This window comes from Pogona vitticeps, chromosome 7 (assembly GCF_051106095.1).
Source record: "Pogona vitticeps strain Pit_001003342236 chromosome 7, PviZW2.1, whole genome shotgun sequence".
In the NCBI taxonomy this organism is placed as follows: domain Eukaryota; kingdom Metazoa; phylum Chordata; class Lepidosauria; order Squamata; family Agamidae; genus Pogona; species Pogona vitticeps.
In genome coordinates, this window is record NC_135789.1 from 9,640,500 (window position 1) to 9,656,071 (window position 15,572).

Consider the following 15,572-nt stretch of genomic DNA (forward strand, 5'->3'; position numbering starts at 1 on the left):
CTCAGTGCCTCTTTGACAAGGGGTGGACTGGATGATCTCGAGGGTCCCTTCCCGCTCTGTAGTTCTAAGTTAAAGATGAAGCCCCTGGGGCTCCATAATTGCAGAGTTTTGGCTCTGCAGCCATTTCTAGTGAGGAGGAGATGCACTCTGCGCGCACACTAGCCTCTTTCTTGTCTATCAAATATTCCGGGCTGGATTTGGCAGGAGAAAAGTCCTGCAATTCTGCGGATGCTTTGCCTGAAGCATAACAATGAAAATTAAATAATACACCCACAACCAAACAGTTTAGTTCCATTTATTCTCTTTAAGACACCTTGTTACAAATATATATATATTTATAGGACTTCTTTCAGAGGCAAGCAAACCTCTGTCCATACAAACCAAGGCCTCCGGGAAAGCTACATTTTTAAGAGCTTTGAGGTGGACAAGTAGGACCCCACTATCCATGGAATTGGTATCTGCTGATTCATTTATCCACCGCCTGAAAATACTAAATAAAGAAACCCAGAAATATGTATTTATATGTATTTCCAGGGTGTATTTACCAGAACTGGCCACTGGAGGGAGTTAGAGACCATGAAATGTATAGAGTTCCTTATATCCACATTTTTCGGCATCCACAGAGGGTTGGGAGCTGATCTTCCATGGATACTTCCATGCCTTCTGTACTGCCTTTTCATGCTTGGAGCATGGAAATAACATGCTCTTGTTAATTCTTGTTTCCCGTAGAACTGAGAAAGTCCAGGTCCTTCTCAGGCTGTGGTGTGAGAGACGCAGCCTGTGTTACGATAGTGTTGGGGACCAGCTCTGACGTCCCCACTTCTCTGAACTCAGCCACAGTCCTGTAGCTTTGGGTCAGGATGGAAAGGGATGTCCCCAGCAGCACCTGTATTGTATTACTTGAGCAGCAATACGAAATCGGAAGGGGGATGCTCAGTCTTGTATGGGTCATTGAGCCTCATTGGCCTTATTAAAGCCCCACTCCTAATGCCAATGAAAAGGGAGAGCTGGTTGTGGAGGTGGACAGGCAATGCACAGGAGCCTGCATTTTGTCCCATTCTTGGCCTCTAGGTATGGGATCTGTTGTGGCTAGCGCTGCATTCGAATATTGATCAAGACGGGACAGAAAGCAGCCTTAATATAAAACTGGGGGTGGGAGTAGAAGTAGGATGGAGATGGGAGAAATTCAACGATGGGGCCAAAATTCAGATTCAGGGCAGGATAATTTTGCCATTTAAATTTGACATTTGGAGTTTAGAACCCTGGAACTCCCAGCCAATGGAATAATCAAAGTAGGTGCATTACAGAAGGAAAGGATCTGCTAGAGGTTTGCTAGGAAACGGTGGGAATGAATCACTCACTGCTCAGAAACTGGATCCTTTAAAAAAGCTACAGACAAGGTTATGCTTTCAGGCGGTCCTGAGACGATAAGAATTGGAGAACTGAGGGAGGAGCAGAAGGTTACCCCCAAGTCCTAAAGGAAAGAGGCCCCAAGGGCAGAGCAACTGGAGAGGTAGACCCCGTGCCAAGCGTGGTCGGATCCTGTACACCTTGAGGCAGGGAAGCCAGGGCGCTCTCAGGGCTGCTTATCCTCGGATGAACCTCCGAAGGCTTGCCGTCAGGGCGCTCAGAGGGGCGGCGGCGGTAGCGTGCGCCCAGGGCGCACCAGGAATGCGCACGGGCCGGGCGCACGGTTTACCAAGGTCGCCAGAGAGGGTGGCCACTTTGGGGGAGGCGATCCTGCCCGTTCGGGGCCTGGCTCCAGCTTGCTCTCAAGGGGATTGAGTCCTCTCCCTCCCGGGGCCCCCGAGGCTGGGGCTTGAGCGGCCGGGCTCTCCCGCGCGCTGGCGGAGTCGCCGCCGCCCTGGGGCTCCCCAATGGGGCCAGCCCGGGTTCTGGGTGCGCCGCCGCCGCTGTCGCCCCGTGGCCGCTGTCCGTGGTGCTGAAGCCGCCGCCGAGGCCGAGGGGCAGCGCCCGGGCCAGGTCGTGGAGGAGCTGGAAAGAGGCGAGGTCGCGGGCCGCGTCGGAGCGCAGCAGGAACTGGCGCACGCCTTGTAGGCAGCTGCGGAAGCCGGCTTGGAAGTCGGCGCTCTTGGTGGCCGGGAGCCCTAGAGGAGGAGAGAGGCCGGCTCTGAGCGAGGCGGGCGGGGGGGGAGCGAGGGACCCAGACGTGACTCCCCCCCCCCCCCAAATCCCAATCTTAGTCCTTCCTTTCGTGGACACGGGCAGACTCCGGGACATCCCCCAATTCTCCAAGTGTCGCCCTATGCAGATCCTTTGGTGGGTTCGTGTTTACAGAGGCGCACGCTCTCTCACACACACACCGCGGTGCTGGGCCAACAGATGTTTTAAAAATGTAATTTATTTTGCAGCCGAGAATTCACCAAAATATTACAGTGGGTGAATTCTTGCTGGTGTGTTTGGGGGGAATGGGGGCGCGTCTGATCTTTTAAAGCGACGCCTCCTTCAAAGCGGATCTGAGCAACCCCGAGGCGCGTGTGTTTTCTCTCCAAACATTTGGCTTCTGCTCAGCCCCCCAACTCAATTGGTTGGGCCAATTAACGGATTGAAAGGCAGCTTTTCGAAAGACCCAAACAAGGGATTTATTTCCCTCGGAGCCTTTCCTTACCTTGGGAAGGGGGGTGGAGGGTCCGCATGTACTTGACGCTCAGCTCCAGGATGTCCGCCTTCTCCAGCTTGCGTTTCCGGATCTGCAACGAGATTCTATTAGGTTTTTTCCCCCCTCCCAAAGAATCCGTGACCTCTTTTCTGCACCTCAAACCCGCAGAAGGGGGCAGGAGCCCCTTACCTCACCTGGAATCCTCCCTACATGGATTCTGCCAGGCGCCAAGGCGAACACGCTGGATCACTCCGCAGTTTCGCTCCCTGAAGTTGGGGGTTCGATTCCTTACTGGGCCTCCTTGACAGGAGCTAAACTTGATAACCCACAGGGTCCCTTGTCAGGGAGCCCTTAGTTAAGTCCCCTCATTTCATTCATTTCCTGCTCTTCCAAAGCAAAGCCACGACCCAAATATAGCGGTTTTCGTTCTTTTTGAGTTATTTTGACTCATTTAATCCCCTCCCTTGGTTCTCCCATCTTTCTTCCTTCCCTCCCCACCCTTTTTTAAGTCAAGGGGAGGGGTCGCCTAGGCTGGAACGTCACCTGATGCGAATAGTGTTTCTCCAGCAGTCCTTTCAGCTGCTCCAGCGAGAGGTTGATGCGCGCCCGCCTCCTCTTCTCCATGAGCGGCTTCGATACCTGGCGAAACGCAAGGAAGGCGACCTTAAATGCCCAGGAAAATTTGGGACGCCTGGGGAGAGGGGTGGTGGGAAGGGGCCAGCCCGAGCCCATCTTTCCCAGGTCTGCCCTTAACCCTGGCACACGTGGACTCAGAATAGAACCAAGGTTCCTTGAAGCATACCGAGAGTGCCTTCGGGCCAGCGGATTGAGGGAGGACGTGGGTTTTCCCATCAAAGTTCTAGAAGCCAGGAGGTGGGGCCTCCGGCTTGCTCCTTCTGCCAGGTGGCAAGTGCTCTCTGGGTATGCCCAGAGGCACTACTGACTCTTTTTTTAACCCCCCCCCAAACTAATGTTGGAAACAGGGCACGCTCTCCGGCCACCATGGGCACCTGTGGGGCATAGAAGGGGCTCCCTTCCTCCTGCTTCCCCACATGAGGGGTGAAATGGGATGACACCCCACTGCGCTTACTCCCTTTTTGGGGTTCTGGAGCCACCCACCTTGCGGAAGGAGCTGAGTGCTCTCCTCTCCGGAGGTCTGTAGTCTGTACCCATCTCTCCTCCTCTGCCCAGCCCGGGCGCCAAGAGGAGGGCATTTTATCTGCTCCCTCGCTTTCCATGTGAATGGCCCCATTCAAGCTGGGGAACCTCCTCCTGCCCCCTCCAAAAAAGGGGGGGAGGGAGGAGGCAGAGCGGTGGGGGGAGGGGGTAAGAGCCAGAGGGAGAAAAATAGAAGGCAGGCCGTCACCCCCAAATATGTATCAAATGCTGGGCTCTAAGTCATCCATTTCAGGAGATCTTCCTATCAGGAGACTTAGTTTGGAAACCAGACTCAGGAGAAGTTAGGTGTGGGACTACAGGTTCCAAAATCCCCCATCCAGCAAGCTGGGGAAGCCAAAGGAGGAAAGAGAAGAGGGGAGGAATTCACAGACCTGGAAAGCACCCCCAGGGATCATCTAGTCCACCCCATGGGCAAGGCACATTCCCGGGTAGTCTGGAAGGCTTCTGGGGGGGGGGAATGGGAACAGCCCCTCACCCCCAAATTCTTGTTCTGGACAGCTTCTCCCTCTTTTTCTCTGAACGTGGGCACAATTCTGCCTTTCTGGTTCCGGGGGAGTGAATTCCACCACGCCCCCCCCCAGTGTGTCCTTGGGCCAGCTCTGTCTGGAAGCAGGCAGGAGCACATGTCCCATTAAAGCAGAGAAAAGAGGGATCCAGGCTCACAATGGGCTGTTAAACCATTAAGGACTGGCCATTTCCTCACTCTCTGCCCCACGGCTAACCCCCTGCCCTCATTCCATGGGTCCCAAATGAGCCCCTTCCCTGTTTGACTGCCACTGGCCTGCTTTGTCTGCACCAGCTGATCCTCAGCTGGAGAGAAGAGGATTTCGGGGGGGGAGAGGAGACCCACCACATCCTTACTCCTTTGGCCTCTTCGGATGCTCTTTGGTCCAACGTGGTCAGCCTCCGTGTGCCACAAGATTCTTGTTCTGGATTGCCGCCGATGGAGGCATGTTTCCCCAGGACCCCCCCCCCCCCATGGAAGGGCTCGGCCCTTTTTGGTTCTTGATTTTGGATGGGGAAGAGGGGGTTGGGGCAAGAGGGAGGGAGGGGTCGGTGTTTCCCAAGTAGCGCACGTGGGAAATGGGCTGGGGAGGGGAGGCGTAGCCCCAATTCTCCTCGCTCCAGGCTTGCCCCTCCAGGCCCACACCTCCCATCAAGGGGACCCATTCACCCGCCACCACCTCCCATAATAGGCGATTCGCTTTGGTGCAGCAGACAAAACCCCCAGATGTTCCTAGGCTGGGGAGGGGGGTGGGCGGCGGTGGTGGCGGGGAGGGAGGTAAGGAATGCCAATGAACAGTCACAGCGTGTGCACACACGCATGCACCCCCCTCCCCAGAGCTTCCCCATCCATGCAACCCCCTCTTTTTTCTTCTCCAAAGGAGAAGGAGGCCAGGCAGACCCAGCTGCAGGTGGGCATTACCTCCAGGAAGGGCATGGGGCAGGGGGGCTGGCTTCTTCCCACTTCAATCTCTACCTCCTTCCCCAAATCCTTTTTTAAAAAGGATACTGTCTGCTAACCCCAGGCAGGCGCCTGTCCCTGCAACAGTGTTTGTTGGAGAGAAAGAAAGAGTTTTTCCTGCAACCTGGTAGTGCTGTGGAGTGGTTAGAGAGGCAGGCTGAAGTCTCTCCTCTCCCCTAACTCTGAAGGCCTTAGATTTACATTTCTCCAGCCGGGTGAAAACTAAGAAGCTCACTTTGGCCAAGCCAGACCCCTGGTCCACCTAGCCCAGTTTGGTCGGCTCTGACTGGCAGCCGCATCTGCCCTCTAAGATTTGAAACAGGATTCTACCTCAAAGCAGCCCACTCACCCCCAGAGATCACCCCTGCAAGGACTTAAGCAGGCCTAAGTCTGCTTAGCTGTCAGAGACAATAAACCATTCTGTCTATTTAGCCCAGTATGGCTGGGCTCTGGCTGGCAGCAAATACTCCAGAGCTTGAAAACGTGGATTTCTGAGAAATGGTGGATTCTTTCTTCTGCCAAGTAGAGGCAGATGGTTAAACCTCAGTTTTTCATGCAAAGTTCGTCCCTGGTCCCCATGACTCTGTTTCCACCAGACCTACCTCGAAGGTCTGTGGTTTGTCAGGTCACAGGGAGAAAGAAGAGAAAACATGTGCGGTTGGAAGAAGGGCAAGTGAGAAAGAAAACACATCTTTGCTTAGCAGCGAGTAACTCTTTGTGCTTCTGGTTGAGATGATGCCCATCTGCCAACACAGAACGCCTTTCTAAATTGACCGTCTCCAAGATGACACAAAGGTTCTTGGTTGGTTAGGAGGTCATTGATTGGATGATGTGTCATCCCAGGTTCCCAGTTTCAGCTTCCAAATCTGTTTTCAAAAGCAGCCCCTTCAATACCTTTCTTTCCTTCCTAGATAAATAATGGTTTTTTTAAAATTATTAAAAATACTTTTACCCCTCCTTTCTCCTTAAAAAAAGGACCCAAGGTGGCTTATACATCATTAACAGACAATATTTAAGGCTTAAAAACAAGGACTAGATACATGCTAACAAGGATCAAACAAATACCACTTTTAGAAAAGGCAAACAAAAGCAACACCAAGAACACATCCAAAGCAGTAAAAGGCAGAGCCTTCCATTTAAAAAGCTCACCCTGGCAGCCAGTCACCGAGGGAAAGCTGGCCTGAAGAGAAAAGTCTTGCCTTCTTGTGGAAGGACAGCCGAGATGGGTCAATCCTGGCCCCTCAGTGGGAGGGAGTTCCACAGTCTGCGACCAGCCACAGAGAAGGCCGTCTCCTGGGTCCCCATCAAGTGCACCTATGAAAGTGTTGGGACCAAGAGAAATATGTGAAATATGAAAATGCACCTTCTTAGACTAGGGAGGTGAGAGGTCCTTGAATCAGTGACTCCTTATTGGGGATTATCCCAGAGAAACATTGCTAGTAAGAACAAGATTTTAGGTATATGTATGTATGTGCTTTTTGGATATTGTGTGTTATATATATATGACCAATTTTGGATATTGGTCATTGATCATAATAAAGTATCTGTCTCTCTGCCAGCTGGCCATCCATCCATCCATCCATCCGTCCGTCCGTCCGTCCGTCCATCCGTCCATCCATCCATCCATCCATCCATCCATCCATCCATCCATCCATCCATCCATCCATCCATCCATCCATCCATCCATCCATCCATCCATCCTTTATGTGACATGAGGAACGTCACATAAGGACTTTTCTGCCAACAAAACCATATGTAAACGGTCTTTCTTCAAATGAATAATTTGAGCACGGGACGGACGGAAGCTCCCGACCTCTCCACCTCGGGAGACAGGTGTGCAAAATCTGGAGGCAGAGTCTTCTTGGCATGGGGTGCGGACGTTGCCAGACCTTGGTCTGGTCAAGGGGTCAGACTGGAGGACCTCGAGGAACCTGGCCAGCGATCCCCCCCCCCCAGTACTGGAGATGCCAGGCCAGGTCACGACTGGAAAGAAAACCAGGTGCTGCTTCTTCGCACGCACCCCAGCTGGGACCTCCCTCTTTCCTAGAGGCTGGGAAGGTTACTTTTTTTGACTACAAAACCCAGAGCCCCCTCCCTCTAGAAAGCATGGGGATTCTGGGAGTTGTAGTCCCAGAAAGTTAAATTTTCTATGTCCTTCGTTTTCCTGTTCCCTACCCAAAAAGAGGACCAATTCAGATGAGGCTTCCCTTTGTATGTGCCCCCCCCGGCACAAATGCCCTCCCCTTCTCCTCCTCCACACCCACAAACACCCCCACACCCACATGCCCCTAGTCTGTCTGCCCCTTTCAGAGTGGATATTAATGTCTCCTTGGGAAGGAGGGCATCTTGCAGCGTGGAAAATTGTGTCCCGCCCTCTGTCTTTCAGTGTTGGGAACCGGGACCCCCCCTTCCTCCAAAAAGCTGACCTGTTGGGGTGGGTGGGTTGGGGGTCTTATTTTGGGGTGGGAGGAGAGGCGTCAGAGTCCTTTCCTTCATCTCAGCCTCCTCTTTGAGGGTCTTCTTGGCTGAACATGAGGGGAGAGTTTGAGTTGGTTTCCTACAAAGTGGTCTGAAAACCTTGGGGTGGGGTGAGCAGGATTTTCTAAACCTCTCTGCTTTCTGTGTGTGTGTGTGTGTGTACAGCCTCCTAAATTGCCATCAATTTCAAAATCAAGCCAAAAAAGAAAAGGCAGAGGATGAAAGAAGGAAACCAGAAAATGTCACATTCAACTCCTGGTCCCCTTCCTGTTGGGAAATATTTAAAAAGGGGTGTGGGTGGGTGAGGACCGGTTCTAAAGACAGACATGTGTAAAAGCCCAAAGACTTGATGCGGGTGAGTGGGAATCCAAGCTGCCGTCCAGGGTTTATTTACAGATGGATATGTGTTTATTCTCCTTTAGACTCCACCCGTAAAAATAGCGGTTCAGACCCATGTGGCTGGAAGTCTTCCATAGTTAATCCAGGCAAGGAATTTAACATGTTTCGGGCTCTCTCTGTGCCTTGTACATAACCAGCATCCAGGCACTCCTGGGGGGGGGGTGGAAGTGTGAGTCTGTGGCCCCTACGATCAATGGCTAACCCTCAGGATGATGCGACAGAACCTCCAGATTGAGCGCAGCCTATCTGTGCCGATCAGAGGAAAGGGAGGACAAGCGGCCTGGAAGTGTGTGCTTGGCTTTTTCCCCCACAGATGGGATAAGCAAGGCCCTTGTTTTGATCACCCCATTTACGGGGGGGGGGGGCTCTGCTGCTTATGGCTGGCTTTGCAGAACATCTGGCTGGGTTCTGGCTCAGCCCCCCATCCCTCCCCGGTCACAGTCCTGCACCTGCGGGGCTAAGCATCTCTGAAGGCCACCTGTGCCAGAGAAGGACAGCAGGACCAGCCTTAACCAACAACACCCCCTCTTCCTAGCTTTTGTCCCAGGGAAGCCCCCCAGCCACACCCCCTCCCACGCCAGGAGTAATTTGTTAGCTGATGATATGTTTCCTCAACCATAAAGTCCCCCTTGGTCCTCCCCTAAACCTTTTTTTTTAAAGAGGGTTTCTATTAGCAAGCCAATAAGCCTTGTTATGCTGATTTGGCCCTAAACAGGCCCAGAGCTGAAAGGATAATTAAGGTGAGGGGCTCCTCAAAAGCTGGTCTTCTATTAACCAGCCACCCTTTTCAGCCAAGGGATGGAGGGGGGGGTTGAGGGGGACCCAGGATGCCAGCTGATGGGGGACATCCTGCTCCTTCGGGCTCCTGTGTCCTTAACAGCACCTTAGGGAGTAGAAACCAAGTACTGAATTTTTATTTTTCTGAACTGATTTTTTTGACAGGGAGAGGAAGTGCCTCTGAGGCTGAACCTGGGATTTATCGGTGTGGTTTGTAGGGGTTTTAAAATAATAATAATAATAATAATAATAATAATAATAATAATAATAATAATAATAATAATAATAATAATAATAATAATAATAATAATAATAATAATAATAATAATAATAATAACGACGACGACGACGACGACGACGACGACGACGACGACGACGACGATGATGTATTGCATTGCATTGCCTTGTCTGGTTGGTGCAAGTTTTTCATGCAGGTATGATTTCCCCGAACTCACAAGTTCAACCCTGTTGGAATCATTTCTACCAACATCTCCACCACTATTTGAGGCCTCGGCTTCCTTTGGGGAGGCTGGTGTGTGTGTGGGGGGTGGAAATAAAACCCAGAGAGCTTGTCAGCAGTAAGGATCAGGGCTTGTAGAGGACCCCAGCAGAAAGCGCCTATACGTGTGGGGTGGGGTGGGGGAGAGATTCCAAGCCCACCCACCCTCCCCACAAAAGGTCTTCACTAGCCTTGCGTGGACCCACTTTCTCCCTCCCTCTCCGGATCCTTTGCCATCAGGAAGGGTCTTGGCAATTTGTTGCCCTATTATTTTAATTACATGGATATTTTCCTACACAGCAGGCTGTTTTTAATGAATGACAGACTCAAAAGGGGCCTCTGGCGGTGGCGTGTTCCCCCCCCCATCTGAAACGGTGGCCATCTCTTTCTGCATGCTCCTCCATCTACGGCTGGTTTTTGAACGCCTTGTGTGGGAAGGAAGGCCGGCTAAGCAGTGGAAAATTGACCGAAACATGGTACTAATTCCCAATGTTCTGCTTCTCCTGCGGGGAAGGGGATTCCTGGAGTTAAGCTCAGTGTCGCCATTCACACCATGGTCACGCTGGGCGGGGGGAGGCTGCACCGTGTTAAAAGGGGCCTGTTCCCCCTACACATGTACACAATCTCCGTAACACAACCTCACACAGAGCAGGCCCTCTTGTTCCCGCTGGTCCCCTTCGTATTGATGGTTATAAATGACTCTGCCCTAAATTATCGGCGAACCTCCTGGAAAACTAGGATCGTGTCTGTCCAGATGGAAGCGGCTGGACTCTTGGCGTCCCTTTGGTGCAGGTAGACTGCTCCTGCCCAGTCCAAAAGAATCCCGGCCATACAGTATCCGTGAGCAAAAATCATAATCAGTTTTGCTGTGTAGCTTTATTGGGCTACTAAGAACTCTTAAAAAAAAGGACAAAATGCAAACGAATAAAACCAGGCTTGACTCCGACGTTTATTTGGCTCTTTGCTGCTTGTTTTCCAAAATCAAGGTGGGGCAATCCTGTTGGGCTTCAGAGGCGGACGTCTGAAGAATATTTGGGGGTCCCATAACAATATCGCCTAGACCGTTTGGGATTTTGCTTCTGCTCGAAAGTGCCTGCGCACAACAAAATAACAAAGGCACGCAACCCTCCCCCATGGCCTTCAGCTCTCCAGGGTGATGTCCATCTCCGAGGTCTGCCTCTGGGTAGTACCCAAATGTGCTGCACTGTGTTAGGCTGCAGACACAGCACCCAGGAGACGTTGCAACCACAGTAATCCGGGACTACCTAGGAATAGACTTCCCCGCCCAGTCTATTTGCAGGCTCCTGGTTTTGCCCCAATCTTTGTGAAAACAGCTGTATTCTCTGTTGGAACGCGAGCAGGATTAATCATCAAATATTATCTCAATATTCAACACACTGTAAGACCTTAGATTCTGATTTTGTGCTTTCTACCCTGGTTCTGTCCAATGTTGTGGCTCAGTTACGCATCCGAATGACACCATCTGGAACCGGAGCAAATGCTTTGAGGGTGACATGTTCTTTGCTCCTTTCATGTCACAATGATGATTGTCGAAGTCTCTTTTATTCCCCTCCCACCAAGGCAATTTTCTTATCCACCCACCCACAAGATGATCAACTTGGTTGAAAGCCGTCACTGGAGGAAACCGACAGAGCTGTTCAAAAATGATGTCTGTTTCACCAGGATGATGCTCTCATTTCTAAAAGTCTTGTTTTGATTCTATTTTCTTTTTGTAGCTTAAAAAAAAATTGTACAGTCTACACCAACTCCCCTAACGAAGGTTATACAGACCCTTGGGGCCAACTCATTAAAAAAAAAGAGTGGATGAATAATCTGTTTTCCAAGTGGAAGAATCTTTGAATGAAGCAATTAGCTCAGTAGAAATAGGCCTTTCCTACCAGAGCATCATCATCTTTCTCAGATTCTGAAAGATGGGTGAGGCAATGCAAACTTTAATAAATGCAACCTACCACATATTGCTGCATTGAGAAAGCCATCTCTTATGTTTTGTTTGATTAAAAACACCAGAACTGAGAGAGCTGCAGAAATATAAGCCTTAGACTTGCGGAACTGTTAATTAAAAGTTGCCCTAACAGTGAAAATAGCTCTGGCTGATCCAGCAATTAATTCAAGTCAATGCATGTTGACTCCAGAGAAAGTGGACACGGAGCACAGCCTGAGGCATGGTTACTCAGAGGTAAGCGCCTACGTGACACATGTGCAGAGGATCGGAGCCCCTGAACGTAGAGGCACTTAAATATTGAATGTTTCGCACACAGAACTGCACTGTTGATTGATCCGTTGACGCTGGGTAAACTTCCTACTCTTCGTGGCTATTTGGATTAATTAGGATTAATTGCATATCTAGCAAAAAATAAAAAGACAAAAAAAAATTCTGCCATCAGCAAAATGAATGGATGTCGGGCTACAATCTTGAAAGCACACACTGAAAGAAATTTATTAATCTCTAAGAGATCAGGGGGTCTTTAGTTTTCATTTGTGCTAGGTATGCTGAAATGGAGCTATATTGCAGGATATTCTTTTGAGGTATTCATGGATCGTGGTAAGCGTAAAGTTGCAGCTTGAAAGCGCACGAAATTGCTCGGTGGGTTTTAGCCTCTCTCTTCTGAAGGGCTGGATCAATAGCAAACATCAAATTTATTTAGTTTAAGAAAAAGAATCCAAGTTCTCTACATTTAAGCCGAGTGACTTGACTGCTGATCTTGCGTTTTGAGGCCGAGGGGTACATCTGCAAATAGTGAAGGAGAAATCCTCACGGCGGGTGTGGAAGGTGAGCCAGGCAGCCCGGGAAAAGCAGTCACGCTTCCAAATTAAAGCCTATAAGGGGGGGGGGGGCGGGAAATGCTTTGAGAACCCCTTGGTGGGGGGCAGAGAGGTTGCATAAAGCCAGCCAGTGAGGTTCGGCCTCTGTGGCTGGCTTCCCAGGCAGACACAATGACCACGCTTTCTCCAGAGATACACCCCGGAGAGGCAGTGATTTCTCAAGCTTCCTTATGTGGCAACTGGGGCATTTAGCCATCTGAATGGGGGAGTGGGGGGAGACCCCTTGAGAGACACAATAGAGGAAGGGGGTGTGTGGATCAACACACAACCAGGGCGTGCAAAGTGTGACTTCAGAGGGAACGGAGAAAAGCTTCATTGTCCGGCGGTCTTCTGATGCTCGAGCTCCCTGGACGATGATACTTCCCTTGCTCTGAGATTTGAAAGCTTTTTGTGTGTTTTTTTTTTACGGCAGGAAGGGACCCCAATAAAACTGTGCTGTCCAATTGATGCCAACTCACGGTGACCCTCTCCAGATTTTCTAGGTATAAAATATCCAGGAGTCAAGGGAATCTCCAATCCCTCCTTCTGGTGGCACTCTGCGATGGTCGTGCAGTGTGTCCAAATGAGCCTGGGTGGAAAGACATGGAAACCCATCAGACCCGTAATCTTGGCTGGCCCTTCCCCTGAGAGGCACAAGGGACTTTTGAAATCAGACGGCTCCAACCCACCGATCTCTACTGTACGGTATTGTGGACATGGACGAATCCACATTTATCACTCACTATTTACGTGTTGTGTCAAACCTACAGTTCAATGCATTCCAATGGGGGGGGAAAATTCACCAAAAATTAACGAAGACTCAGAACAAAGCCAAATTAAGTTAGCAAAGGTTTTACAAGGTGCACTAATGATTCCAAGCATTTTAAACAGTTTTTGAACATTTTAAGACACTTTAAAAATAGCGAAAAAGGACCTGTCAAAACCATTGAAATGTATTGAAACCTATTCAATGCATTCCAATGGGGGAACCACGTTTCACTTAGCGATGTTTCCTATGGCGATTTTTGCTTAAGGCCGGTAATCCGTTCCCATTGGAACGGATTATCCAGTTTTCAATGCATTCCTATGGGAAATGGTGTTTCGCTTAACGATGTTTTCCCATAGTGATTTTTTTTGAACCAATTAACATTGTTAAGCGAGGCACCACTGTACTTATATCACATATTCCCATCAGCGGGCTCAAGAAGGAACATGCTGTCTTACTCTGCATTTTGTATGCCACAAGAACACAATGAAGTACGTCAGGCTGAGAAAAGCGTCGAATCCCACAATCTCCCAGTGGGTTTCGGGGCTTGGGGGTGTGTGTGTCTTGAACCCCCTTCTTTCAAGTCCCAGTTGAGCACGCCAACCAATATACCACACCATTGTTTCACTGGCATCCTCCTGGGATTTAGCTTTTCTTAACTTTGGAGAATCAGACTGCAGTTTACGATGTATTCATCTTTTAGAAAAATTCGCCTAACTAGTAGAATTGGCTTCTGTGGAGGGAAACACAGTGTGAGGGCAAGAATAATTTGTATGTTGCAACGTATACAGCAAAATCAGCAGCACACTTTATTTACAGAAATGGAAGAAAAACAAACTCAGATCAGTAAAACATTTATTTATTTATTTGTTTGTTTATTTATTGGATTTTTACTCTGCCCCTCTAGACAATGTCTACTTGGGGCGGCTAAACATAGGAACAAATCAAAATCTGGCACATTCAGATGGATGACAACATACTGTAATGTGTGGTTCGTTTTTAGGAGTGTGCTTGAATCAAACCAAGGATAAAAGACAGGAAAAAATAAAAATAGAAATATTTACAGCAAGATCTCTCTAGTGCTGGGTTTTTGTTTTGTTTTTTTGTTTTGTTTTTGGTTAATATTTGCCTTCCAAAACCCAGCACATAGCTGAGCTAGTGGTATTTCAAAAGGAGCCCCTCCTCTTAAAACCTTGGCATCCTAATTACAGTTATTAAACTGGTCATGAATGTTCATTAATCAATACCAGTTCATAACCCGTGCTAATCACAGAATTCTCATTTTTCTTTACCTCGTTTCCACTCTTGACCTCACTCCACAGCCGTCTACACTGAGCGTATTAAAGCATGGCCTGAATGTTGTATTTCGGGGAGCTGAGAAAGCAAATAGCAATTAAGGAACGGCCGGGTGCTAATAGTAACCTGTGAGTCTTAAAGGCAAGCTGTATATGGTGACCTCTTTGAAAAATGCTTGCCATATTGGGGGGATGTAAAAAGGAAGCCCTTGCTTCTGTTTCCAAGCCTTCTAATTTTTGTTTTATTTGTGATTGTGATGTGCCATCAAGTCCTTTCCAACTTATAACCTAGGACCTGATAGATCGTCAAGTCTGGGCTCTGTCAACGGGGGAACCAAACTCCCAGCCTCTAGCTCTTCAGCCAGAAATCTAAACCACTGAGCTAAGATGAGGAGTGTGAGATGTTCCAGAAGTGGCTGATCATTGCTTCCCTTCAAAAAGTTTTCATGGCCGACTGAGAACTTAAACCTTGGTCTCTCGAGTTCCGAGTTCTAGTCCAACACTCTACACACAGCACCACACGGGCCCTCCATAGCGGCCTGTTATATACCTACATCTCAGCGCCACAGGATAGAAGGGAGAATACCGAGGCCAGTAAAAGTCACATTTTCAAACCCATCTTTCAGTTTTTATTGTGCTAGACATTCAGTTCATGATCTCCAAGCCATCTCGGTTCAGATTTTTGCTACACAGCCACGATCCTACGGACCATTGTGCCCGATTTCAAGATCCTTCTATTTGCTCACGAAGTCCACACTCTCATTTCTGATCTTTAACCACATTTCTTGAGACAACTTGACCAGGGTAGCCCCATCTTCCCTTTTAGGAAGGGCAGTCCTCTGCTTCCAGTTTGCTCCACCTCTTGATGCTCTCCTCTCTTACAAAGATCATCTGGTCCATGTCTGGCTTAACAGATGCATGTTGTTGTTGTTGTTCTTATGTGCTGCGGAGTCGGAAATCAGTTACAGAGACCCTAAAAAAGGGCTTTCAAGGTCTGTGGGGATATTTAAGGAGTGGTTTTACCAGTTCCACTCCCCCACAAGTCAGCTTCCATGGCTGAGAGGGATTCGAACCCAGGGCTCCTGAGTCCTAATCCATCACTATCCAACCAACCCGGCAAGCACAAGGGGAAGATGGGTTATGTATTACTGCTTTGACTGTGTTTTTAGGACCGCTTGTGTTTTCCATTTCTCAGGGTGGCATTTGCTTTTTTTTCCCCTTTTTAATTTTTGGAGTCTCGTTCTTTGCTTTAAAGATTGTCGTTCCACGAC